The 27,902-nt window shown below is 44.1% G+C and overlaps 1 protein-coding gene across 5 annotated transcripts in view; it reads right to left on the minus strand.

Moving 5' to 3' along the window:
* Nucleotides 1–27,902, minus strand: part of ASTN2 (astrotactin 2) — a 656,937-nt gene that overhangs the window by 74,641 nt on the left and 554,394 nt on the right. The gene's annotated exons all lie outside the window — the stretch shown is intronic.

Here is a 27,902-nt window from a genome sequence, read left to right on the forward strand (position 1 = left end):
TAGAAGCCTCACGTGCCTCTACACCATACCCTGGTATTATACAGTAATTATCAAAGCAGTAACTACTAAATGAACTGTGGATAAGAACAATAAGGAGTTTGGTCTGCAATAAGCATAAATTGTTCTGAAAATCTCAGATAGAGACCATATTTGTAAAAAAATACTGCTTTATCATTCCATGTTCTTTTATTAAAATCTGAGAAAGTCCAGATGGTGTAACTCAAGCACTGGGAGACACCTCTGGAATGTGGCTTGTTAAAACACACTTTGGCAAATGTTTGAGAATATTCTTTTTAAGGAGGCTGAATGGGACACTGACCCACCAACCTCAGCCTGCCCTCACCCAGTCCCCACCTGTCTGCCTCATTGCTTACAATCAGTCCAGAGGACTCCCTGTCACCTTCCTCTTCTTTAGACTCAGTGTTCCCTTTGTAGAACTCAGCAGGGAGGAGCATGGTGGCAGAACTAGAATCAGTTGGCTCTGCCTGTTACTGGTTCTGGCTCCACCAAATGTTGTGTATCGGTGGGCACCAGCCAACATGGAACCAGAATGCCTTCCACGTGACCTCACCAATCCAAAAGCACAGGGAGTTCACCAGGCAGAGTAAAGTGTCTGTCTTCAAGACAGAGGGCGGGTCCTTTCAGACAGACTATTCCTTCAAAAGAGGGAAGAGCTCAGCAGAGATGGGCTGGAGGCAAAGGCTTCAAAGGCCTCAGTTCATCTTGGAGTCCCTGGGGGGAAGCAGTGGGGCAAGCGGAAGTGTGGATGAGCCCTAAGTTGCCTACTTGGAACTCTCTGTGGTGCTGAAACAACCACCCTGACTGTCCTTCAGACCAGAGCAGGGCATTCATTCACCAGCCTGATTGGTTCCTGTGCTAGGTCACAGAGGAAGAAAAGACCCTTCTTCTGAAACCAGCATGGAATATTGTAGGAATGTAGAAGATGGGAGGAGTGAATTGCCTCTCATTTTAATCCACTTGGTAGAAAGGTTTTTCTTTTCTCTTTTAGTAGCCTGCTGAGTTCCATACATCACCTCCTCCACAGCCAGCATGGAAACTCTAAGCAGGCTAGTAAGGGTGGTGTGCGTGTGTTTTGCAGGTTTTGTGGGACTGTTTACAAGGTTGGGTTGAATCATTTAAACATTGCAGTCCTACATATTTTTATTTATATCTATGACACTGTCAGAACCTACCAAATGTAAGGATTTCCAGGCAAATCAAAACTTGGATCCCACCCCCTCTTCTTATTTGTTTAAATTTCATTTGTATTTCTGTCCTATTCAAAGCATTATTGAAGATCCTGTTTCTGTTCTGCACTGATGTGTGTCTATATGGTGGAAGAATGGGTGGACAGACACAGAAATTATAAAAAAAGAAAGAAAAAGCTTCTGATCATGAGCTTATTAGTTGAAGGATACAAGGGAAACAGTCGCCCATTTAAGTCCCTCACTAGGACTTTGCTCCTGTGAAAATATGGGGATGTAATTCATGGATTCCCAAAGCAAAGTTACATAAGAACATAGAGCTAGGCTGCATTTGTAACAGTGGAGGTCTGGATTGCAATCTGATCCTGGTTTTGCCAAAAAGTTTGGAAATGGGTGGTGGTAGGATTCTGAGCTTTCTTTCAGGTTCATCCAGAGTCTGGATTCCAGAGTGGTGGGGGCCCCACCCAGTTCCAAACACACAGAACACAATCTGGTATGCTCTGAATTTGGCTGGAGCAAAACGCTTGGTGATCTGCTCCTGGCCTTTGGCTCAGTGCATGCTGGCAACTCTCCTTGTCCAAAGGGTTGCCTCCTGAGGATGGTGTTTTGGGGTGGAGGTGGGGCCACAGAGAAAGAGATGCAGACGCCAGATTGTTTCGCTTGTTAACTTAAGAATGTATGCAAATTTCATTTCCCCACTGTCAAAAATCTCTGTGCGCTCTCCAGCTAATAAGCCCTGGGCCCATTAGCATGCAGACTGAGCACTTTTGGCACTGGTAGCAAAAACAAGAAATGACTCCACCCTGCCAGATCTGTGTCTTTCTCTCAACATCCCCTTTCCTGGACATGGGCTCACCATTTAGAAGAGAGAAAGTCCCAGCAGTGCTAAGCAAAGTTGGGTCACTACCAGGTCTTATTTGCACAAATTGTGTTTTCCAAATTAGCATTCTCCGCAACATTCATATTCTTCAACACTACTGACATAAGCAGAGGTTTCCAAAGGCAGAAGATATAGGGCACCCACGCACCCACCCACCTAACTCACCAAACAGCATTCTCAGGGCTGGGCCCTAAGTCACTGCCAAGTGAAGACTAAGAACTGATAATTAAAAATTATGAGGAACGTGTCGTGACTGTTTCCTAGGCAAATCACAGAATGAACAGCAAGACTTTATAAGTCCTTTTGGTCAAGAGGAGGCAATATCCAGGTTGGAGGAAGAGAGAGACACTGGAGTCAAGGGACTCTGCAACCTGTATAGTTCAGAGGCAGATTTAGGAGAGTGTAACTGGTTTGCCTGCATTAGGCACCAAGCCAAGAGGGCGTCACAAGGGGCATTGCAGCAGTGAGGTAGACTGGAAGGTGAGAGGCGGGTGTGTGTGCTAAATGCCAAACGGGGTGCCATCAAAACTGGAAAGCCCAAGTCCGTTATTGTATTGTGTTTGTGCCTAAACACACCCGGGAGGGAGGGCATAGTGCACAGCATGGGTGGATGAATCAGCCTCTTTCCAGCACATGCCAGTTTCACATGTGTTCTGCCCCAGTGTTCTGAAGCAGAGATTTGTACAACAAAAAATCTCAATGTACACATTTCTAAATATATTCTATTCTAAAATGCAATTTCTTTTGCAGTGGGTGGTATTTATTTGTTTGTTTGTTTATTCTGAAGCAGAGATTTGTACAACAAAAAATCATGGAAGATAATTACATAAAAAATCATCCGAAAGATAATTACATTCTCACCTGTGTATTGTTAGAACGGGAGATGTAAATTAGGTAACTTCTACTGAAAATGTAGGCCGTACAAAATCCTCTTCCACTGCTAGTACTCAGATCCAGAAGTTCACAGGCTCTAAGCCTGGAGGCTCCTGATGAGCATGTCATGGTTTGTCTGACAGCAGAATCAAAGTAAATGCTAACAGGGCTATCTCAGTGATTTAAAGTTCCTCATAGCAACTACAGCTTAAAGGGACATGAGTTTTTGTTATCACACTTGCAGGAGTGAGCAGAAAGAGCACTGGAGTCTTACAATTCCAGATCTCAATGTCCATGTGAAAACAGCAGTGGTATGATTTCCATGACCATGCTGGCTACAGATGTCAGTCACAGAACTTCAGGTTGAAAAGGCTTGCTGTGACTATACTATGGCTTTCAAATTAAGGTCTGTTGTTGTTGTTGTTGTTGTTGTTGTTTCGTATCCAACAAATTTCTTCTGAGAGTACACCTATTGGTATTTATGGACCTAAGACAGCAATGTTTATTACGGTAACTTCAATGGGTATCCTATGAATACGACCAGTGTTGGATACAACCCAACATTTATTTGTCACTTTTTTACACAAAAGTGTCTCAGAATGACAGATTTAACTCAACCCAGACATTAAGAAATCTTAACCTATTTGAAAATAATTACATTAAATTGTCGAAAGAGGTTAAGAAAGACTTGGAGATATGGGGAAGGAAACTCTCCATGTTTAGTAGAATTTCAGCCATCAAAATGAATATACCGTATTTTTCGCTCGATAACACGCACCTGACCATAACACGCACATAGTTTTTAGAGGAGGAAAACAAGAAAAAAAAATTCTGAATGAAACAGGAGCCAGTGTGGTGTAGTGGTTAAGAGTGGTAGTCATGTAATCTGGGGAACCGGGTTCGTGTCTCCGCTCCTCCACATGCAGCTGCTGGGTGACCTTGGGCCAGTCACACTTCTCTGAAGTCTCTCAGCCTCACTCACCTCACAGAGTGTTTGTTGTGGGGGAGGAAGGGAAAGGAGATTGTTAGCCGCTTTGAGACTCCTGAAGGGGAGTGAAAGGCGGGATATCAAATCCAAAACTCTTCTTCTCTTCTTCTTCAACAGTGGATGTATCATTTTTGTGCTTCATGCTGCGGCCACAGACATGTGATTTGACGGTGAGTTTGGGGTAGCCCAATGCAAAGATCCTGAGGATCCATGTGGATCCATGCTTTGTAACCACGTTTTTGCACCATTGCAGCCCCAGGCAACAGTGGGTGCGTGATTTTTTTGGTGCAGGCTGTAGCCATGGACATGCTATGTGATCTGAGGGTGAATTTGGGGTGACCCAATGCAAAGATCCTGAGGATCCATCTGGATCCATGCTTTGTAACCACGTTTTTGTACCATTGCAGCCCCAGGCAACAGTGGGTGCGTGATTTTTTTGGTGCAGGCTGTAGCCATGGACATGCTATGTGATCTGATGGTGAATTTGGGGTGACCCAATGCAAAGATCCTGAGGATCCATGTGGATCCGTGCTTTGTAACCATGTTTTTGCAGCATTGCAGCCCTGTTTTTGCATCAGATCATTGCTATGTGATCTGATGGTGAATTTGGGGTGACTCAATGCAAAGATCCTGAGGATCCATGTGGATCCGTGATTGGAACCACGTTTTAAGTAGGGAGGGAAGGAAAAACATAGAAGCGACAAGGAGAGGGGTGTGCAGAGAAGCAGCTGGCTAAGAATGCAGGAGAGGGGTTTTACCGGAGGGAGGAAAGGAAGGCAAAAGTCCCCCCCCCACAAGCCAACCAGCTCTCTCTCTCCCCCCCCCCCCAACCTGCATGTTGCCTTCGAGTCCCAGACGCACGGAGAGGAATCTGTTTTCCACTCTGCTTGCCTGGAGGGGAGGGGTTTTCTCTGCTCTTTGTTCCGTCTGAGCAAACACAGTAAGGAAACAGAAGCGGGTGGGCAGTAAGACCCTGAGGCAGAATGCAGGAAAGCCGCAGCTTCCTCTTTCCTCCCTTCTCCGGACGATTTGATATTTGCCTGATTTTTGCCTTCACTCACGCTTCTCAGCTCCAGGGACCACACATTCGCTCTATAACACGCACAGACATTTCCCCTTACTTTTTAGGAGAAAAAATCTGCGTGTAATAGAGGGAAAAATACGGTACTCCCCAGGATGTTATTTTTATTCCATTCAATCCAGATTGTAAATAATAATAATAATTAATAATAATAATAATAATAATAATAACAACAACAACAATAATAAAATATTCTGTTGGAAGAATATTATTTATACGGTGGGGGAACGACAACAACAACAGCAACAACAAGGAAGAAGGTGTGGGCGAAAATATGTATCAGGAAAAAGGCAGGAATAAAAATCTACATTGGAAACAAGGGGGTGGGTGAAGATCAGATTCAGGAACAAGTGGGGGGGGGGGAATCAAATTAACCTTACCTGACCTCAGTGGTGTAGCGTGGGGGGTGCAGGGCGGGCCGGCCGCACCGGGCACAACATCTGGGGGTTAGGGTTAGGGGGCACAAATCCACAGGTTAGGGGGTGCAAATTACTTGCCTTGCCCCGGGTTCTGACAACCCACGCTACGCCACTGCCTGACCTTTGAAGCAGTAATCAAAGGCCACAGTGGAGGTGAGGGAAGGGGCCCACTCTGAATCATACTGGGCAGAGCCCAGGAGACCCCACTTGGCAGCTTCTGCCATTTCTTCCCTAAGGGAGGGGGGGATCATCAGTGCTTCCTATTCACCCAGAGGCCACCGCAGAGGCAGCACTGGGGGGCTGCTGAGGAGAAGGTTGCCCCGGGTCCAAATGAAGCATGCTGCAGTTGTTGCTGTCACTTACGGGGTAGATCTTACCTGTGGATCTTGCCACCTGAGCTCACACATTGCTCATGGGTGGGCCAGCCCTGCTGAAGCAGGAGAGGGGGCACTGAATAGAATGAACTATACAAAGAGACAGGGACACGGGTGGTGCTGTGGTCTAAACCACTGAGCCAATCAGGCTTCCCGATCAGTAGGTCAGCGGTTTGAATCCCCGCAATGGGGTGAGCTCCTGTTGCTCAGTCCCAGCTCCTGCCAACCTAGCAGTTTGAAAGCACCCCAAAAGTGCAAGTGGATCAATAGGTACCACTCCGGGTAGAAAGGTAAACGGTGTTTCCGTGCACTGCTCTGGTTTTGCCAGAAGCGGCTTAGTTATGCTGGCCACATGACCCGGAAAAATTGTCTGTGGACAAACATCGGCTCCCTTGGCCAGTAAAGCGATATGAGCGCTGCAACCCCAGAGTCGTTCGTGACTGGACTTAACTGTCAGGGGTCCTTTACCTTTACCTTTTATACAAAGAGACACAGGATGGGCCTCCTAAATCTTTTTTTTTAATAAAATATTTATTGAGATTTTACAAAAACATAGGTTTAGAAAATACAAAGAGAAACATAGTAAAAGAAAAAGATAAAAAAACATACAAAAATTCATAAAAAATAATAAAAATAAAAATAAAAATACAAGATACAAAAAAAACCAGATAGATAAAAAAGAATTAAAAATAAATCCATTTTTTATAACTTTAAATTCTTTAGCTTGTTTCTTTCACCTCCTCACACCTCCCCTTTTTGTATTCCCATTTAAGTAATCAAGTCAGCAAATCCTTACCCTCTTTCGTTTATCTTAACTCTATATCTTAACATATTGTACCTCTATATTTTCATCCTTTATCAATTCATTTTTGCATATTCTCATAACTTTGTTGCTAATGCCACTTATTCTCAATCCAACATCATTTTTAACATTCATTAATTTTACAGTGTTTCTGAAGATAGTCTTTAAATTTCTTCCAGTCTTCTTCCACCAACTCTTCTCCCAGGTCTCGGATTCTGCCAGTCATTTCCGCTAATTCCATATAGTCCATCACCTTCATCTGCCACTCTTCCAGGGTGGGTAAATCTTGTGTCTTCCAATACTTTGCAATCAGTATTCTTGCTGCTGTTGTTGCATACATAAAGAAAGTTCTGTCCTTCTTTAGCACCAATTGGCCGACTATGCCCAGGAGAAAGGCCTCTGGTTTCTTCAGGAAGGTATATTTAAATACCTTTTTCATTTCATTATAGATCATCTCCCAGAAAGCCTTAATCTTTGGGCACATCCACCAAAGGTGAAAGAATGTACCTTCATTTTCTTTACATTTCCAGCATTTGTTATCGGGCAAATGATATATTTTTGCAAGCTTGACTGGTGTCATGTACCACCTGTATATCATTTTCATAATATTCTCTCTTAAGGCATTACATGCCGTAAATTTCATACCGGTGGTCCACAACTGTTCCCAGTCCGCAAACATAATGTTATGACCAATATCTTGTGCCCATTTAATCATAGCAGATTTAACCGTTTCATCCTGCATATTCCATTTCAACAGCAAGTTATACATTCTTGAAAGTATCTTAGTTTTGGGATCTAACAATTCTGTTTCCAATTTTGATTTTTCCACCTGGAAGCCAATTTTTTTGTCCAAGTTATAGGCCTCTCTTATTTGATAATAATGAAGCCAGTCTCGCACTTTATCTTTTAATTTCTCAAAACTCTGCAATTTCAATTTCTCTCCTTCTTGTTCCAAAATTTCCCAATATTTCGGCCATTTGGCCTCCATATTGAGCTTTTTCTGAGCCTTCGCTTCCATTGGTGACAACCACCTTGGGGTTTTATTTTCCAATAAGTCTTTGTATCTTATCCAGACATTAAACAATGCTTTCCTGACAATATGGTTTTTAAATGCTTTATGTGCTTTAACCTTGTCATACCACAAATATGCATGCCACCCAAAAACGTTGTTAAAACCTTCTAAGTCCAAAATGTCCGTGTTCTCAAGAAGCAGCCAGTCTTTCAACCAGCAGAATGCTGCTGATTCATAGTAAAGTTTAAGGTCTGGCAGGGCAAATCCGCCTCTTTCCTTTGCATCAGTTAGTATTTTAAATTTTATTCTGGGCTTCTTGCCCTGCCAGACAAATCTAGAAATATCTCTCTGCCACTTCTTGAAACAGTCCATCCTGTCCAAAATTTGCAATGATTGAAATAAAAATAACATTTTTGGCAATACATTCATCTTTATAGCTGCAATTCGACCCAACAAGGAAAGCTTCAAATTTGACCATATTTCTAAGTCTTTTTTCACTTCTGTCCAACATTTCTCATAGTTATCTTTAAATAAGTTTAAGTTCTTAGAAGTCATATTAACCCCCAAATATTTTACTTTCTTAGCTAATGTTAAACCAGTCTCCTTCTGAAACCTCTCTTTCTCAATCGGTGTTAAATTTTTCTCAAGTACTTTAGTTTTTGACTTGTTCAGTTTAAATCCTGCCACATGACCAAATTCTTGAATCAGTTCTAATACTCTTTTCATACTAGATTCTGGCTCCTGTAACGTCAAAACTAGGTCATCTGCAAAAGCTTTCAATTTGTATTGTTTGGCTCCGACCTGAATACCCTGAATCAGACGGTCCCTTCTAATCATATTTAACAGAACCTCCAGGACCGAAATAAAGAGCAATGGGGAAATTGGGCAGCCTTGTTGTGTCCCTTTCTCTATCTTAAATTCCTCTGTCATCACATTATTAACTATTAGCTTAGCCTTTTGTTCTGAATAAATTGCACTTATACCATTTTCAAACCCTTGACCCACCCCCATCCCCCATCCCCATCCCCATGAAGATTTTTCTTCATGAAATTCCAAGAAATATTGTCAAAGGCTTTCTCCGCATCTATAAAAATTAAAACTGCTTTAGTATTAATGTTCACTTGCAACTTCTCCAATATGTTAATTATGTTCCTCGTATTGTCAGACAAGTGTCTACCTGGAAGAAAGCCAGCTTGGTCCTTATGTATCTCTTCCACAAATACTTTTTTTAATCTATTAGCCAAAATATCAGCAAAAATTTTGTAATCCACATTAAGCAGGGATATGGGGCGGTAGTTCTTAAGTTGTGTCTTCTCAGACTCCGTTTTCGGTATAAGTGTAATGTAGGCTTCCTTCCACGACTCTGGCGCTTTTTCCCCCTCCAAAATTTCATTACAAACCTCCTTCAGTGGCTGAATTAACCAATCTTTCAAAGATCTATAATATTTTGAGGTTAAGCCATCCGGCCCTGGAGATTTACCCAACTGCATATTCTGAATGGCACCTTCTATCTCCTGTTCTGTGATTTTATAATTCAGCATTATCTTATTTTCTTGAGAGATTTTTTGTAATCCATTTGTTTTTAAAAATTGGTCTATATCAAACTCTTTCTGTGGCCCTTGTGTATATAGCTCTTTAAAATACCAATGGAAGCATTTTCTAATTTCCACTGGATTCTGAATGTTCTTTCCTTCCACTTCCAAATTAGTGATAGGCCACCAAATCTCCGTAGTTAGTTCTAAGATCCAATAAGTATTTCGGAATATCCTTGAATATTTCCACTCTTGAATCGTTTATTTCCAAGGTCTTCTGGAAGTGCAGGCTCAATATTTTATCTCTCTCTTCTTTCGTTCGGAGGGTAACCAAACAGTCTCTCGCTCTATTCTTTCTCCCTCCTCTTCCAAGTCTAAAGGCAGTTACTATCTTGAAGTCTTGCTTAGCATCCAAATTCCAAAATTCTGTGAATTCCTTCGTAAGAAAGTCACTCAAACTGTCTTTTTCCAATTCAGGGACCGCCCTGATTCTCAGATTAATCTGTTTTTCCTTAAGTTCAATCATAGACAGGAGCGACCGGTGGTCCTTAAGCTCTTTGCATATAGGTGGAATCTTTTCCTCTACCGCCAGCACTTTTTCCTTTGCTTCCTCAACTGCCTTTTGGTTCGAAGCGGATTCTTGCAACAGTCTTTCAATAGCTTCTGTATTTGAGTTCACCTTCTGCCCCAAATTGTTAATGCTAGTAGTATTTTGGTCAATTTTAGTAGTCGCTTCAGTGACTTGGTTACTTAATTTTTCCAAACTTTCAAAAATTTTATTTAATACTGAAGTGAATCCCTCTTCAGTAGCCATTCTTTTAGGCCCAGCTTGTGCAGGATCTTTCCCTTGTACAGAGTCTTTCCCTTGTGATGCAGAAGGGGCAGATACAGATGCAGAGGCAGATACGGATGCTCTATGCTGCTGCGTTACAGTAGTCTGCTGCTGTCTAACCTTTCCCGATCTTGTTGTCTTTTCCTGAAGCAAGTCTGCCATGCCACTTTATCTAGGAATCTGGAAGTCAAGGTCAATCCCACGGTCAAAACTTGTTTTGCTATGAAAGTTTCCCAAGCCAGTCGAGAGTGGAAAATCCCCTGGCTAGTTGCAACAATTTCAAAGTTCCTCTAGGGGGACACAGCAGCGATCAATAGTGTTACAATAAGGTCTCTCTTCCGATTTTCCAAAGTCCCCCTTTTACAAAAGAGAAAAGCAACAGTTCCAAAATTCAAAGTAACCCTCAGAGTAAAAGTGTCTCACTTGCAGAGTTAACTGTCACAAAGTAACATTGTCCATAAATAGTGCGATTCTCAGTACAACAATTTTATTAGTCTGGCAGTCCGTTCCCAAGGATTAAGTGGTGGTCTTTTACTCCTTTTTCCTCCACTTTTCTTGCAGGCAACATATATTTTCTCCTCTTCCCTCCCCTCTCCTGCAATTCAAGGAGGGAAATCTTTTAATTTGACGTTAGGATTTAAGTCCTTTTAAACCCAGCTCTCCAGCGTTTGCTTAATCACTCTTTGCTTTGATCTATATACAGAAAGGAAGGCGGACTTCCTGTTTGCGCCTTCCCGTTTCAGTGCCAAATTAATCCTCTTTTTCTTGAATCCCCGGGTCTTTGAACTTGACCTACTCACGGGTAGTTGTTTGTTAGCCGAATTGTCCCAGGAAAAAGGTCAGCGCTCTCCGGCAACGGCTGTGCGGCTTCGCTCCACGGAAGAAGCAGTTGGCTCTCAGCACCATGCCTGTCTCCCCATTTCGCTCCGGGACCCCTTACGGGGTTCCTTCGCAGTTAGGGGGGGCGCCAAAGGTGCCCGCTGAGTCCCACGAACACAGGCTTCTCCCGCCTGTAGTTTCCTAAAGGGTCCCCGCGTCGCCGTTGCGGTTAGACCCGATTTCCGTGGAGTAATCCCCTCACAGCTGGAGGGAATCCGCCATTACCGATGGCGCCGCTTCCGGAAGTCTGGGCCTCCTAAATCAATGACACAGCTGTGTTCCTCAGATTCTTCTTGTTTTAGGGAAGGTCAAGAAAGCAAAGCAAATTTGTGGGGGAGAGATGGGGGGCAATAGCAAAAGCAAATACAGTGGTGCCTCAGGTTACATACGCTTCAGGTTACAGACTCCGCTAACCCAGAAATAGTACCTCGGGTTAAGAACTTTGCTTCAGGATGAGAACAGAAACCATGCTCCGGCGGCGCGGCGGCAACTGGAGGCCCCATTAGCTAAAGTGGTGCTTCAGGGTAAGAACAGTTTCAGGTTAAGAACGGACCTCTGGAATGAATTAAGTACTTAACCCGAGGTACCACTGTATACAAGCGTCCAAGTCAGCCAGGTTGAAATGAACAAGTCCCATGAAGCACAACGGGGTTTACTCCTCCTAGGTAAGTTGCAACCAAAGTGAGCTCATCTGCCACCTCTTACTCACCTTAAACCCCACTCCCCTGAATTAGGAATAAGTAAAGGGGGAGGGTGGAACCAGGACACAGAAGAAACAGCAAAAGCTTTTCATTCTGCTGAAGCTCTCAGCAAATATTCTGTCTTCATAAAGGATGGTGCCCTTTGCAAATAGGGCTGGTGGATAGGATGCTGGTGGTAGGATGCTTGGATAGGATCCAAGGGGTCTTAAGCAAAGCCTTTCTCTCTTCACTTCCCTCTGCCCAGCAATACAGGGGAAATAATAACTGATCCACCTTACAATGGTGCTGTAAGGATTATAGTTTTGCTCTTAAGCACCGTTTAAATTGCTGGTGCTATTAATACTTTGCCATGCAACCTGAAAGCACAAAAGTACGCATGTTTACTCAGAAATAAGTTCCACTGTGTTCAATGAGACATACTCCCTAGCAGGTGTGTTTTAAAACTGCAGCCCTAATTTTTGAAATGACTAATTACTATTCCTTAAAGTATATATTTAATATTTTAAATACGGCATGTATAGCTTAACTGAATATGTTGCTGAATTTTAAAAAATGTTTTCTCTGAGTGATTCAGTTTATTAATTTAAATATATTTCACACTTTCACTGTAGGATGTGTTGAGGGTGGCTTACACAATTTTTTTAAAAAAATACATTAAAAACAAAACAGCAACACAATAAAACAATAAAAACAAATCTAGATACAGCAGGTAAAAGTCTAAAAAACAAGGTGTCAATACCTTTTTTTTTTATTTAGTTGCAGGACTTAGGAACAGGCTTCCTGAACCTCGGCTCTCCAGATGTTTTGAGACTACAATTCCCATTATCCCTGACCACTAGTCCCGCTAGCTAGGGATCATGGGAGTTGTAGGCCAAAAACATCTGGAGGGCCGAGGTTGAGGAAGCCTGACTTGGAAGAAAGCTCCCTGAACTCAGTAGACCTTATTCCCAGTTAAGTGGATAAAAGATTGCAGCTCAAGTATTAGTAGAATACTATTCAGATGTGTGGATATTATCAATGACTGGCCTATATTTTTGCTACATTTTGAATCCTGACCTCTGAGCTGTATTACTACATTATTGTCCTGCAACTTCATTTTAATATTTTATACTTAAAAAAAACCCAACAAGAATAATTTGGTAACTTTATTATCAGAGTGCTAGAATTCTCAGCCTCATTGATTTCCTGAAACTATTTGCCCAGGAATAGCTATATCTAATTGCCTAAGTCCAGTAGGTACAGGAAGAGTTACCAAATGTTTGCACACAGTCCATTAAGTTGAATGGGCTACTTAGCAAGTTCATTCATAGTAAATCAGAAGCTGAAATTTGGCTTTGAGTTTACCCTTAGGTGTGAGAGAAGCTATAGGACCACCAACAAGTTGGTTCCTTTCATAATTTCATGGTTCCCGGTTGCAAACATGGTACCCAGCTAGTTACATCCAACTTGTACTTGGGACCTTGACACCAATGAACATGTGTGTGTGTGTGTGTGTGTGTGTGTGTGACAATCACAGCTCCCTGGTGAGGTTCTATAATGCGCTCTGGAGACAGACAGAACCCCTTAGCATTTTACATGCTGCATGAAGAGAACACACACAATGAAACAGCAGGGAACATGACAAGCATGAATGCCATGTCCAGCACGTATCAGCCCTTTGCCAACTTGTTTATTCTGGTGGGACACTGGTATAAATGAATGTGCTTAACAACAGCAGCACCCGTTTTGCCAGTTGAGGCTTTCAAACTTCAAGTATTTACAATCATACTATCTCATGTCTGGCAGAGAGGCGGCTACCAAGGAGCGGATGGACTGCCCACCACTCCAGCAGGATTTAGGACCTATCAACAACACCTTACAACTACACTCACTTCAGCAAGAATCAGCCTTGTGCCTAGAAACAGGGAGAGTGTTAATGGATAGCAGCAGGGACCTCTGGTGCTCTTGCACTGAGCAGCTAAATTGGGAAAGGGAAGACGGAAGTTAGGAAACATGTTCCTCACATGTTCTAATTAGGCCACAGTCACATACGCATTAAGTTACATCCCATTTGGATTACTGTAGCACGCTCTACGGGGGGCTGCCATTGAAAAGGGCTCAGAAATTTCAACAGGCTCAAAGAGCTGCAGCCAGATTGTTGACGGGAGCTGGTTATAGGGAGCAGATGACTCCCTTGTTAGAACAGCTCCACCAGTTACCTGCCTGTTTACAGGTGCAATTCAAAGTGCTATAAAGTCCTACATGGTCCAAGCTATCTGAAAGACCATACAAGCTTGCCTGGGTTTTGAGATCTTCCAGGGAGGCTCTTCTGTCAGTCCCACCATCCTCACAGGCATACCTGCTGAGGACTCAGGAGAGAGCCTTCTCAGTGGCTGCTCCCAGACTTTGTAATGCCTTCCCTGGAGAAGCCAGGCAGGCTCCCTCCTTGTTATCCTCCTGGCAGGTTCTTGTTCCAACAGGTTTTTGAAAACAGACTGCTTTTAATGAAAGGGCTGGCGCCCTGCTATTTTTAATGTAGACATCTGAAGGCAGGCCTCTTTCAGGAAGCTTTTAATGTCTGAGGATGATATTATTTTTCCTGCATTTTTGTTGGAAGCCACCCAGAGTGGCAGAGGCAACCCAGCCAGATGGGTGGAGTATAAGAAATAGATTGTTGTTGTTGTTATTTCTATGTTTTAAACAGATTTTATATATGTGTGTAATTTTATTAATGTTTAGTTGTGTTTTTTAATTATTGCATTTTCTATGTTTTTATCAATTGCTTTTATCTGTAAGGTGCCTTACATCCCATCAGGGGAAAAGGGAGGGTATAAATACATTAACAACCACCACCACAATGTTCCTGTAGTGGAAAAATTCACTACGGTTGTCCCTAAGGCAGCGTGAACTTGCATGTGTGAGTGAAAAATATGCCTGACTCTCCATTTTTGGTTGCAGCAATGCACCATCCATCCCAGTTTGTGTGAATTAGAAGCAGGAATTGTAATGGAAGAGAGGGACGTAGGAAGACGCTTTTGAAGATACTAAGAGCTCATCCAGACTTTCTTTTGTGCTCTGGTTCTAGGAGCAGGTCCATGATTTTGAAGCGCCATGTCTGAACCCCTCCCCTTTTTTTACCCTGGCACTTACCCTGTGAAAACCTGCTGTTTAGCACTGAATTGGAACAAATGACACTTTGAGCTTTCCACAGATTACTGCTTGAGTGGGTTGTCTCAGAGAAGGCACCGGGGCGATAATAATAATTTTTAAAAGTGCTTGAACATGGAGCTTTAAAGCACAGACTTGTACCTAGAAAGCACATATCAAAAGTTAAGTGTGGATGAGCCCTAACTAGCAGTGGCTCTCCAGGGCTTTCAGATGAGGAGTCTCTCCTAATTCTACTTGAAGATGTCAGGAATTGAACTTGGGACTTCTGCATGCAAAGCAGGCACTCTACCACGGAGCTCTGGTCCTTACATTAATGGGAGTATCAGGACTGAGGTGTCCAGCATATTAGGGGTTGGGGGAAGGGGAGAGAAACAAAAGAATATCCCATGGGAGGAGGGGAAATGGGAACAGGATTTAATAATAATAAAAAAAAATATTTATTTATACCCCACCCTCCCTGGTCAGAATCGGGCTCAGGGCGGCTAACACCAATAAAATTACAGTAAAAACATAATAGGGGGGAAAGGGGGGGAGGGAAAAAACACAATTTTAAATACAGGTTAAAATGCAATTTAAAATGCAGCCTCATTTTAAAATAGCTGATAAATCAAGACCATAAGAAAGCTGAGAAAAGAATTATAGCTATAGAAATAGTATTATCCATATCCAAGGAAATGGCAGTACCACTCTATTATGCTTTTGTCCAGTTCTGTGCACCACTAGATGATAGAGAATCTGGAAATCAAGTCTTATGAGGAACAGTTGAGGGAGTTGGGTATGTTTAGTACACTTTTTTTTTAGCAGTGGTTTATGCATTTCAGGGGGTGGGGACAGATGACTCTTAGGGTCCCTTCCAACTCAATTCTTCTAGGATGTCAAGTTTTCAGGGACTTTTGGATAATGGTTTGTTGCAGACATAACTGTGACTATGGTCCATTGATTTCAATGGATCTATTCTGAGTAGAATTTAGTTGGATAAAACCCAACATGCCATTGAGTGGTGGACTTCCCAGGGTAATTCCACCACTCATTTACTTGCCTCGTCCCATCGGTACAAAAAGCAAGAGGCAGATAGCAGAGGTTGTGGCTCCTGCTCCTTGCTGTCACTGCTTTACCCACTTGGAGAGGCCAGATGAACAGGCAGCCACAGCAAGGAGGATCAGCAGGCTTACAGAGAGCTTTAGGGGCTTCCCTGCTGGGGCATCAGCCTTGGCAGAATCTGATAACACCAACCCCTGAACAGGACCCACACAAACTGGGCAGTAAAAAACCAGGGCTAGCTGAGGGGGGCTATATCGGGAGGACATGACCTGTGCATGTGAAGCAGTGAGCCATTCCAGATCCCAATCAGTAAGCACATTTTTGGAAGGTGTTCTGGCTGCATGTGTTTTCATATGCTACAACCTGCCCTGGACCTTCTGATGAAGGGCATGTAAGAAATACTACTGCTACTAGTTGCTGTTGTTGCTGTTGCTATTTACTACTGCTGCTACCAGACCCTCCAAGTGTCCCTATTTTCCAGGGACAGTCTCAGATATACAGAAGTCATCCCCGTATCTGATTTGATCCCAGGATGTCCCACTTTTCCTTAGGAAGTTCCTATTTTCATCAGAGAATCTTGGAGGGTATGGAGTTATGCAGCACCTGGGCAAAGGAAATAAGGAACTATACAACCTTTAGAAGGCATCTGAAGGCAGCCCTTTATAGGAAAGTTTTAAAACTTTAAATGTTTTTCTATGTTTTTATATATATTGGAAGCTGCCCAGAGTGGCTGGGGCAACCTAGTCAGATGGGTGGCATATAAATAATAAAATGGTGGTGATGGTGATCATCATCACCATTGGAGAAATGTTGGAGGGTATGTGCTACTGCTACTAACTATATATGATAACTGACATAGGTGTAGTGTCTAGGACAGGCATAGGCAAACTCAGCCCTCCAGATGTTTTGGGACTACAACTCCCATCATCCCTAGCTAACAGGACCAGTGGTCAGGGGTGATGGGAATTGTAGTCTCAAAACATCTGGAGGGCCGAGTTTGCCTATGCCTGGTCTAGGAGATTGAGCTATGACTCAGGAAGTCCTCAGCCTCAATATCACCTCTGCCCAGGGCTGGCTCATCCATGAGGCCCGGTAAGGGCACATGAGCAGCAGATTTGGCCTTCAAGGAATGCATTGCCTGCTGGGGCACTTTCCTTAGAAGCCAGATCTGCCATCTTAATGGCAGTCCCACAGCCTCTAAATGCTGCCTCTACAGCAGCCTCTTTGGCGAATAGGAGGCACTGTTGGTTTCCTCCCACCCTTATTCCTGATATAGATATTTATCCCCACTTTGTTCCTGTGGTAGATCTTCATTCACCCCTTCTTCCCTGATTTTGTGGTTCGCTTCAGGTGCCTAAATGTATTGGGCCAGCCTTGCCTCTGCCATGTACCTGCCCACTGTAATAATTTTTGCAAGATAATCTCTCTAAAGTACTTGAAACCCTTCAAATCCTAAGTATTGTTGTGTGCAAGTACACATAGTGCCACCCACCACCTGAAGATGCTCTCTCTCAGGGTAGAACATCCACTTTGCTTGCCAAAAGCCCCACTTTCAATCCCAGATACTTCTAGTTAAGGATCCAATAGGGTCTGATGGGAAATATGACTGTTCTGAGAGAGGTACTGCTGATCAGAGTATGCAACACTGGGCTCAATGGACACATGGTATAAGGTATATGATCCATCCAAGACAACCCCACATGGTCTTGCTTTTGAGAAGGGACGAATATGAAGTGGATCTGTAAAACTGCTGTATTTATAAATACTTCTAGTGGCTTATAGAACAAAATGATGAATGAAAGCAGGAGTAGCTATAGGACACCAACCTTAACTAATACTTCAACACCCTGGATTGTGGATTCCTCTCCTCTCATTCAGTTGCACACACTTCCTCAACACCAAGATGTGTTGAAATTCCACTGGGCATTAAATAAATTCCGCCTAAACTAACAATCACCAAGGACAGTCCAGGTGTCACCCTTGCTTTAAGAGACAAGGGCAGTGAAGAAGGTTTTTGGTGGCCACAGGGACTTGCCTTGCTGCTGAATGTGCAGACATCGAAGCACCACGTGCTATACCTGTGGGTTATTTTGTACAGAAAGCTCCATCCCTTCCAGAAAAACTGCAGCCCTGGGTGTGCATAAACAGCCACTTAGAAAGGATGCCTCAGTCACTTGATCACTCATTCAGCTACTGCTGGGTATTAAGCCACAAAAATATAATTCTTAAAAGTTTCCATAATGGGAGATGGCACACTCCCATTTTGCTCTCTTGCACTTGCTGAGAAAAGGTTGATTAGACTGCAAGACCATGCTGCCTGCCTCCCCAATAATGTACTTCCTTGCCTTCCCTCAGCAACTCCTGGGAAGCTGTGACTGCTCCACACTGCTGGCACCTTGGCTGCTCTGGAAATATATGATCTGATTGAAAAAGGTCAGCTGGCAACCTCTGCTGCTGCCCTTTTCATCTTACTTTTGTTCTTCTTCGCTCTGGACAGTGCAGGAGCACCCTCTGTCGGCCAAGTGTCAGAGCTGACCAGATCCTGGTCTTGCTGAGCCCTAAGCCCTCACCCTACCTGATACCTTTAGCCAATTCTTTCAGCTACAAGAGGGAAGGGCCACTCTTCCAAGTAATCCTTAAACTGGACTTTCATGCTCACATAGGCAAAAAGGCTACTGGCCCACGGGAACACTGCTTTCTCTTGAACCTCAACCATGCAAACCTGTCAACATTTCATGTGTGATTACACCTTCATTCCAGCTACATCCCTGCAACAAGTGCTTCTACCTCCTACTTTTCCAGCTGCATCCTTGCTGTGGTCTTTTCATTCTGAGGTGTCTTTACTGTCTGTCTCCTTAGCAGTTGCGTGATTTTCCAGGCCCATCTTTAGTACCCTTGGATTCCACTAATCAGGCCCTGGGAATTTGAATTCATTTAAAGTATCTAGATCAGGGGTTGGCAAACTAAGGCCTAGGGGCCGGATACGGCCCCCCAGGCTCGCAAAACCAGCCCGTAGCACAAAGCCGGAACCCAACGTGAAGCTGAGACTCCCGGCGATGGCAACAGGAGGAAGAGGCCGAGCGGCAGCGGGTCTGCAAATCAAACACCGCGCCTGGTTTGATTGGCAGAGCCACTGCTGCTCAGCCTCTTCCTCCTGCCACCACTGCCCTAGTGCTCCTGTGGGCCAGAGAGCAGAGCGGACGAGCTCACTGTGCCTACCTGCCTACAGCAGCAGTAGCAGCAGCGGTGGTGGCGGCAGCCCCTGGGGAGATAAGCGCAGCACCTTCTTTCTCTCGGCGGGGAGGAAGCCTGTTTCATGCCACCACTGCTAGCGCTTTGGCAAATGAGGCAGTCGGCAAACCGAGAAGGGCCTGGGGTGGGGTGGGGAGTACGACTACTTGCCCCCCTTGCAGTGTGCATAGGAATTCATAGATAGATAGATAGATAGATAGATAGATAGATAGATAGGTAGGTAGTCCGGCCCTCCACAAGGTCTGAGGAACAGTGGACCGGCCCCCTGCGGAAAAAGTTTGCTGACCCCTGAGCTAGATGTTCCCTTACTACCCCTTTTCCGATCTAGGGCTACAGCTCCCTCCTTATATCATTTATTCTGTTATCACCTAAGCAGTGGTTAGGAAGCCAGGGCATTGGTGATTTTGGCAAGCTTGGGACAAGCAATATATTCACTGAGGCTCAGAAATACACAAAAGGGAGAGAGGCAAGTGAAGTCTGAACAGGGAAACTTTTTTTGGGGGGGGAGGGAAAAGTGCTAAGCTTAAGAATCAAGACTTTGGATGTGATCTGGATTCTGAAAATTGTGGAGCCTCAAAGGTTGGACTGGAGGACCTCAGGTCCGGGGGAACAAATGTGGTCCTCCAGACTGCTGTATTTGGTCATTGAGTCTTTCCACAAGCCACATTCCCTATCCCCACTAGTTACCAGGCCTGCAACATTCCATCCCTGAGTATGGCTGGAATGTGTTCTTGAACTCTGCGAATGCCTCTTGTTTACCTGGATGGAGGATAGAGTGGGTTGCACAATTGTGTGCAGAAACAAGCATAAGTAGAGCAAGGTAAGTGTCATATTCATTGTTCCATGCACTTTTGCCTCTGGCTCCGTCCACCACTAGAATGTGACACACACAGACACTGTTGTACTCAGGTCCAGCTTGCAGGCTTCTCACAGGCATCTGGTTGGCCACTGTGAGAACAGGATGCTGGACCAGATGTACCACTGTCCAGATCCAGCAGCCTGTTCTTAAGTTCTTGTGAAATAAAAAAGGATTTAACTGGCTTACAACCTTTGTCTCAGTCACACTTTGGGACAAGTGTAGTAATGATCAATCACCTGTCCCCAATTTGGACACAAGGAATACTAATGAAAATGAAGTTCATTAGCATTCTTACTGGAACAAGTCACTTTTATCCAAAGACCCATGATCAAAGATAAAACATTCGTTTTATTTTGGAAAAGTTTCATCATGTATCAAAAGTGTGCTGGGTCTTAGAAACAAAGCAGGAAATTGTGCTGTGTAGAATGATGTGTTCAAACCAAGAAAAGGAAAACAAACAAACAAAGTCACTCACAGCCCAAGGGAGAAACAACAAAAACAAGAACTACAGAATAAATTACTCCTAATAAATGTAGGATTCCCATTATGCATGTATATGCAATGGCAGAGGCAAATTATGGGTGACTGATGAAGTTGCCACTTTAAAGGCTCCTTGATAAAGTGGATCATTTGTAAAACAAGCAGCAAAAAGTGGCGGGGAGGGGCGAGAAGGGAGAGAATCTTGCCACCTCTGTTAAGGAGCACAAATAATGCTCTGCCAAAATTAAAACAGGTGGTTGTTAGGCTTGTTCTGCTGATGACAGCAAACAGGAAGAAAGGTGCTCAGAGTACCTCTCCAGTGCTTGAAAGGTTGAGTGTCAAAGGAGGATGTTTGTGTGTGTGTGTTTAGGCCGTCTTTAGTAGATGCGGTGCCGGGGTGCAAATATCTGCCCAGTGCCCCCAAATTACCATGGATAGTGTTGGGGTGGCTGTAGCTTCGCACTGCCAGCCATCGGGGGGGCAACTCTCCCCCATGCCGCTGCGGGAGAGCGATCCCCGCAGAGGCATGGAAGTGAAGTTGTGCCCCTCCCAAGCCTCTGCGGTAGGAGGGCTTAGCTGGCGGGCGTGCAGGGAAAGGGGAGGCCACCAGCAAAGCCGTGCAGCTCCCCCACTTGCTGGGGCACCCCTGAGAGGCCAGCGCCCTGGCGCAACGTGCCACTAAGCCCTATGGGAAAGACGGCTCTGTGTGTTTTCAAATGTAGTGTTAGGCTTCCACAGCCCTCTGGCTTAGGGCTCATCCACAATTCCATTTGTCCCATGATTTCTAAGCACAGGTCCAAGAGGTTTTCCTTTTGACCTGCAGCTTTTCCCAGGAAAACCCACTGTTTACTGTTCAATCAGAACAAACATCAATCCACAAAAAACCAAACTGATGTTTGTTCTGATTCAGCAGTAAACAGTGGGTTTTCCCAGGAGAAGCAGCAGAACCAATAATAATAATGATGATGATGATGATGATGATAATAATAATTAAAAATGGGTGTGTGTGAAATATTCCAACCTCTCAGACCTGTGATTTGAAATCACAGGACAAACAGAGGTAAGTATGAGCCCTTACTGTGGATGCATCAGGCTAAAACAACTGGACAGAAGCAGAAAGGCGTGCCTGGGGTTGTTCAGCAGGAACCTTTGTTGGTCTCTAGAAGCTTAGCTCACCAATGTGCCTGGGGAGGATGACTCCCAGGAAAAGCAAATTCCACTTGAGCACAAGAGATTCTGGGCACTTCAAGGGTATCTCCTTATTACTTATATCTATCCACACTACAAGTGGGGATGAAATCCAATTCAGTTTGAATTAAAAGGTGAACATACCTCATATATATGTTCTGAAACAATGCACAGACTGAAACAGGTTCCACGCCCCTAAAGCTTCCTCTACACCTGTCCTTGCAAGCTGTTTCTTGTACATGGCCACATTTGACTGTCACAGTAAAGGACAATCTGCTGCCGTCCACATGTTATTGGAATCCCAACTCTTATCAGTTCCCACCTGCATGGTCAAAGTCGAGGTATGGTGGGCAATTCAGTTCACATTCAACAGGAATTCTAGCTAATTCACATATTCTGAAACAGCATGCAAACTGAAACTTAGCCATCCTTCAAAATTTATAGTTTTCGCAATGTTGTAATGCAGTACTCCAGCCAAGTAATGTGCAAAAACATGCGCGTAGTTAGGTAAAGTGAGCACAAAGATGCATATATTCATTTTGGGGAGGACACTCAAAAATACAGACATTCCAAAAAAATAACTAAAAACATTCAAAAATATAAACATTATGGGAAATATACTTTGCAAAAATAGGTACATTAGAATATTTTTTTCTAAAGTGTTTGTGTGTTACAATGGCTGTGATGGCAGTGAAGCAGACAAGAATCTACCAATCATCGTGACTACTCATGCCATCGGAACAGAGCCTTACTGCGAAGACTGTGCATTGGAATCCTTGAAAGATTCTATCTTTCTGAAAAATCTTATATATCACTTGGGAAGACAGGCGAACTAATGTCAGTGTAGTAGTGGAAGAAGCAAAGATCACCAGTGTCAAAGCAATGATTCTTCAACATCAACTTCGTTGGACTAGTCATGTTGTGCGGATGCCTGATTATCGTCTTCCAAAGCAACTACTCTATTCCAAACTTAAACATGGAAAGCGTAATGCTGGTGGTCAACAAATGAGGTTTAAAGACTCTCTCAAGGCAAATCTAAAAAAAAAGTAATATAAACACCGACAACAGGGAAACACTGGACTGTGAGCATTCCAATTGGAGAACAGCCTTTACCAAAGGTGTTGTGGGCTTTGAAGACGCTGGAACTCAGGACAAAAGGGAGAAACATGCTAAGAGGAAGGCACACTTGGCAAACCCTCACCATGATCAACTCCCACCCAGAAACCTATGTCCCCACTGTAGGACGTGTGGATCCAGAACTGGCATCCACAGTCACTCATGGATTCACTGTTAAAACTGTGTTCATGGAAGACCATCTTACTCAGCTACGAGTTATCGCGAAAGAAGAAGAAGAAGAAGAAGAAGAAGAAGAAGAAGAAGAAGAAGAAGAAGAAACCAATAAACTTTGAAAACTTCCAAACTAACCTAATATTTATTTGCAACTGGCATAAATTCATGTTACTAATGGATAGAGCAATAAATGAATGCAAAATGTTCTGCCCTCCACCACTGGAGATAGCCCAAGTACCATGTGATGCAGGACTAGCCAACATGGTGCCCCTTCATATGTTGTGGGACTACGACTCCCATCAGCTCCAGTCAACACTGTTAGTAACCAAGGAGTTGTCAGAGTTATACTCCAACAATATCTGGTGAGTACTATGTTTGTTCCCCCTGATGAAATATATCAGATAACTTATTTTGTTCTTCTCATTCCAGCACCATTTATTTTCTTGAGATATATAACAGCACACATGTGTACACACATGCCACTCAATGGGATATGGCCAGTGTTAGTCCTACTCTGAGGAGACCCACTGATATTAATGGACCTGAATAGTCATGCCCATTACTTTCAATATGTCTGCTCTGAGTATGGCTAACACTGGCCACAACCTCTCTGGCACCCACACATCAAATGTGCCAGGCTTCTCTATCTCCTCTTTCCAAGGCTCATATCACCAGAACAGACTTTCCAGAACAACCCAAGCACAAAGCAGCACGCGCACACACACACACACACACACACACAAAGCACCTCACCCATTGCAAGGCCCCTACCTAAAATAACCTCCTGAGTGATGGGGAACCAGCAGCAATGCCCAGAACCTGCTGCAGCCAAAAAAAGAATTTACTGGTCAGATGAACTAGAACCGCCTTGTGGAAAACATGATTCAATGGATTATTTAGGCATATAGTTTCAACCTTGGCCAAAATACTCCTCCCTCCCTGCTGCCTCTCTTGTTCCCTCCCCCAACTCTTTCCAGGACACAAATATCCAAGAGATTGGGAAGGTGAACTGGAAACAACTGGAAACAACTACACTTATCCCAGTGGGAGGCTTGTGTGATGGGGAGTGGGACACAACACTCTCAAGGAGGAATGGGGTGGTTAGAATAAACTAGCTTGCTTGGTTTAACCACAGTTAAGCTGCTGGACAGGGGTCATGGATAACGCCAAGCCATAGCTTCACAAACCATAATTTAATAAACTGTGGCTTGGTATTACGTGAATGCCAACTATTACTCCTGCACATTACTACTGGCCTACTACTGCTGACACATTTTCGGAATGTGATAAGGCCACAATCTTAATATCCTTTTCACGTGTACTTTTCTCCATCCTATACCTGCACATTTAGTTTCACCTTCCCAAATGTAGAACTATGAACTTGGTTTGTCTGGTGGAAGACCTGGAAGATGAGTCTCCACTTGGTGCAACCCAGCTCAGATATTAATTTACACCTTCAGTGGAAATGAAGTATAGATGTCAGGGAGAACGGGCCTAGACCAGCATGCTAGTTTTCTACAGCCTGAAGTGTTGCAGTCCCAGAACTGTTGACTGCTTTATAGAAAACTACTCATTGTCTTAGATGCGTATGGCAGACATGGCATATCTTAATCATTACAAACCTCATCCATTTCCCCCACATTTTTTTTATTAAAGTCTGTGAAATATAGCACAGGGGTACAGAATTATCGCTGTTCTCCAGCCCCTCCCCCCTCCTTTAGAGGGTCTCACCCTTCTACCAGAGGAGCACTGGTGTGACAAAAAAACATTTTTTTCCAAGCTTAATATTAATTCCAGATGCTTGTAAGCCATTCAGTTTGTACCTCACCCTGTAAAAAAAAACACACTCCCTTTCTTTCAGTTGTGGAGCCTGTTTCTACTGTGACATAATGGGCTGGGTTGTTCTGTGGCCTGCAATATATTCACACACAGAGGCAGGCTTTCCATCGCAAGCAAAGAGCACCATTCGGCTGTGCAGCATATTGTTGCACTGTTGTTCAGGACACATTTCCACAACTATCACTCAATAGATTTGGATGCAAGCAGGGCTGTTTTCAGCTGCCGTGGGCAGAGTCCCGCTCCCTACAAGTGGCCATTGAAAGCATCATAAAATTATAGATTTGGAAGGGGTGCCCAAAGGTCATCTAATCACAGCTAAAGAATCATTGACAGATGGCCATCTGACCTCTGTTTAAAAGCCTTCAGCAATGGAGAGTCCACCACCTCCTGAGGTGGAAAATTGTATCTAACGTTTGTTCGGAATCTCCTTTCTTGTAGTTTGAATCAATTGGGTTGGGTCCTACTCTCCAGAGCAAGAGAAAACAAGCTTGCTCCATCTTCCATGGGACAGCCCTTGAGATATTTGAAAATGGCTATCATACCATCTCAGGCTTCTCTTCTCCAGGCTAAACATACCCACTTCCCTCAAGCGTTTCTCATAAGACTTGATTTCCAGACCCTTTATCATCCTCGTGGTCTCTTCTGCACATGTTCATTTGTCAATATACTCCCTGTGGTGCCTAGAACTGGAAACAGGTGGGGTCTGACCAAGGCAGGATAGAGCGTTAAACTCTGGCGAGTCTCTGTTGGGCCACTAAGACTGGGAACATTCTCTCCCCAGGCCCTTGTGGGGCAGTGTGAGGAGGCACCTCTCTGGGGCAGAGGGGGGGGGGCAGCTCAGAGACCAGGGGCGGCAGCAGCAGCTGCCCAGGAGACTCCCAAGCAGAGGGGAGTGGAGAGGAGGTTAAGGGAACACTCCACAAGGGAGGGTGTTCGAAAAAGGGTGAGAGGCTGCCAGATCTACAGGCAAAGGGTGACATAACTGGGCTCCTGAGCCCCACAGGGGTGCCACAGAAAGAATATAGTTGGTCAAGGGAGCCGTGGACTCAAAAAGGTTGAAAACCTCTGATCTAGACACTATAATTCTATTGATGCAGCATACAATTGCATTAGCTTTTCTTTGCTCCTGCGTCATAAGGCTGACTCATGTTAAGTTCATCATTCTACTGGTGCTTCCCTGAGAATGAGGGATGATGAGAATATACATTGGACTCCATCTGGGGAGCACCAGGTTCCCCATTTGTGGTCTATATCTTTAATTTGTATGTTGACTTTCTCCTGTCTTATCCTCCAGCCCTTATGCCTATGGATTTCTCTCCTCCAGCTCTGCAGGGTGACCACACATATATCATCCCAAGTTAGCTTTCGACACTCTGCTGCCCTCAAAATGTTGTTGGATTGCATGAAAATGAAAGAACAGTCTGCTGGATCTAGCCACTGGCCCATCCACTACAATATCCTCTTCTCCCAGTGGCCAACCAGGTGGCTATGGGAAGCATGTAAGCAGGACCTGAGTGCAACAGTGCTCTCCTCTCCCGCGGATTCTGGTATTAAAAAGCATACTGCTTCCAACAGGAGAGGCAGAACACAGTCATCAGGGTTAGTAGTCCATGACTCTCATCAGCCCTAGCCAGCACAGCCAGTAGCTCAGTAACATCTGGAGAGCACCAGGTTGGGAAAGGTTGTCCCTAATGGTTCAATACTAGCTCCTCACCTAGTCTTGGAAACTTTGGTGATGGAGGGGAGGGGAGTTTTTCTGCATATAAGTTTCAGGGGGAATTGTCATATATAGCATGTCCTGGAAGTTGCCCTGGCCCCATTCCCATCTGAGAAGAAGATCTAGCTGAAAATTAAACCTGTTTGACAGTGGTAAGAGGAATGTTTGAATGTTATATGATACTGGAAACAATCCTAAGTGTTCAAGGGTTCACATGGTTCTGGGACAGTGAGACTGACATCTTCGGCTGTGGTACCCTCTAGGTTCCTTTGGTAGAACCTGTCAAACTGCACATAAAGGTTGTAGACCCCACCACCACAAACAAACAAACAAACAAACCCATCCTCGATCTGTCCACTAGCACCTCATAAATATCCCCTCCAGAGCTAGGTCTGTTCTCTAAACATGCCAGAGACTGGCTTTCTGGCACGTACAGTACTGAATTTCCCCTGGAGAGGGGAGAGGGGATGGGACTAAGCTGCAAAAGCTACATGAGCCCAAAGATGCCAAAGTATTTGCAAGCAGCAGAACTGCCATATTGGGTTAGATAATGACCCATCCAGCCCTTCATCTCTGAATGGATGTTTCAAAAGGAAAAATCCTGGACAGGGGGAAGTAAGGACAATTAAGGAATGATTAATCCCTTACAACTCATTCTTATCTTCAAACAACCCCCAAAGATCCAAGGACACATCATGCAGGACTTTGTGTTCTTTGCCATCTTAGGTAACATGCATGCTTAGCTGATGAGCAGAACGGAGTATTTTGGAACTTGATGAAAAGCTGTGACCAATCTATTCAAGGCACTGTGTCAGAGTGAGCTGGGATTACATGAAGTGCTCTGCTCATGTTCAGAGGCATTTTGATTTACATGGCTCTTTAGAGGAGGCCCAGAAACCTAACCATGCTAGTAACCGGCAAAAAGAGAGAATTTCTGAAAATCTACTGGAGATCTAGCACTCTATTTTGGAAGTGCTTTGCTATTGACAAATGTGGGATGTGTGTCTCAGGAAATGGATACTGTGACATGAATGGGAGACTGCCTGGAAAAACCTTGGGTGCCCTTCTATGCTCACTGGGTAAAGCAATGGCATTCAGTTTTGGTACTGTTCTTACGTATACTTTGGCCAAGATAGAATGGATGGACAGACAGATTGTTTCCACCTGGTTATCTCAGATGGAGAGGTGAGATAGTAGGAGATCATGCACCAGCCTTTGCATAGGGTCTCTGTCAGTTCAGTTGCAGTTTATTAGCCCTAATCAATGACTGCACCCATTCACTGGTTTATGACATTCATAGTCTCTCCCAATTCAGATGGTACAGAGAAACAAGAACTGCATGTTATCAGAATGCTGGTGAAATCTTGCTCCAAAATCTCCTAATGATCACCTCCAGCATCTTCACATAGGTATTAAACAGGGCTAGGAAGAAAAACATGTCTTTGGCACTCTGCAGAGTAACTGCTAGAGGGCTGAGGCACAGTCAGAGTGCTCCCCAACTCTCAGTTCAT

This window comes from Podarcis filfolensis (assembly GCF_964270895.1).
Source record: "Podarcis filfolensis genome assembly, chromosome: Z".
NCBI lineage: Eukaryota > Metazoa > Chordata > Lepidosauria > Squamata > Lacertidae > Podarcis > Podarcis filfolensis.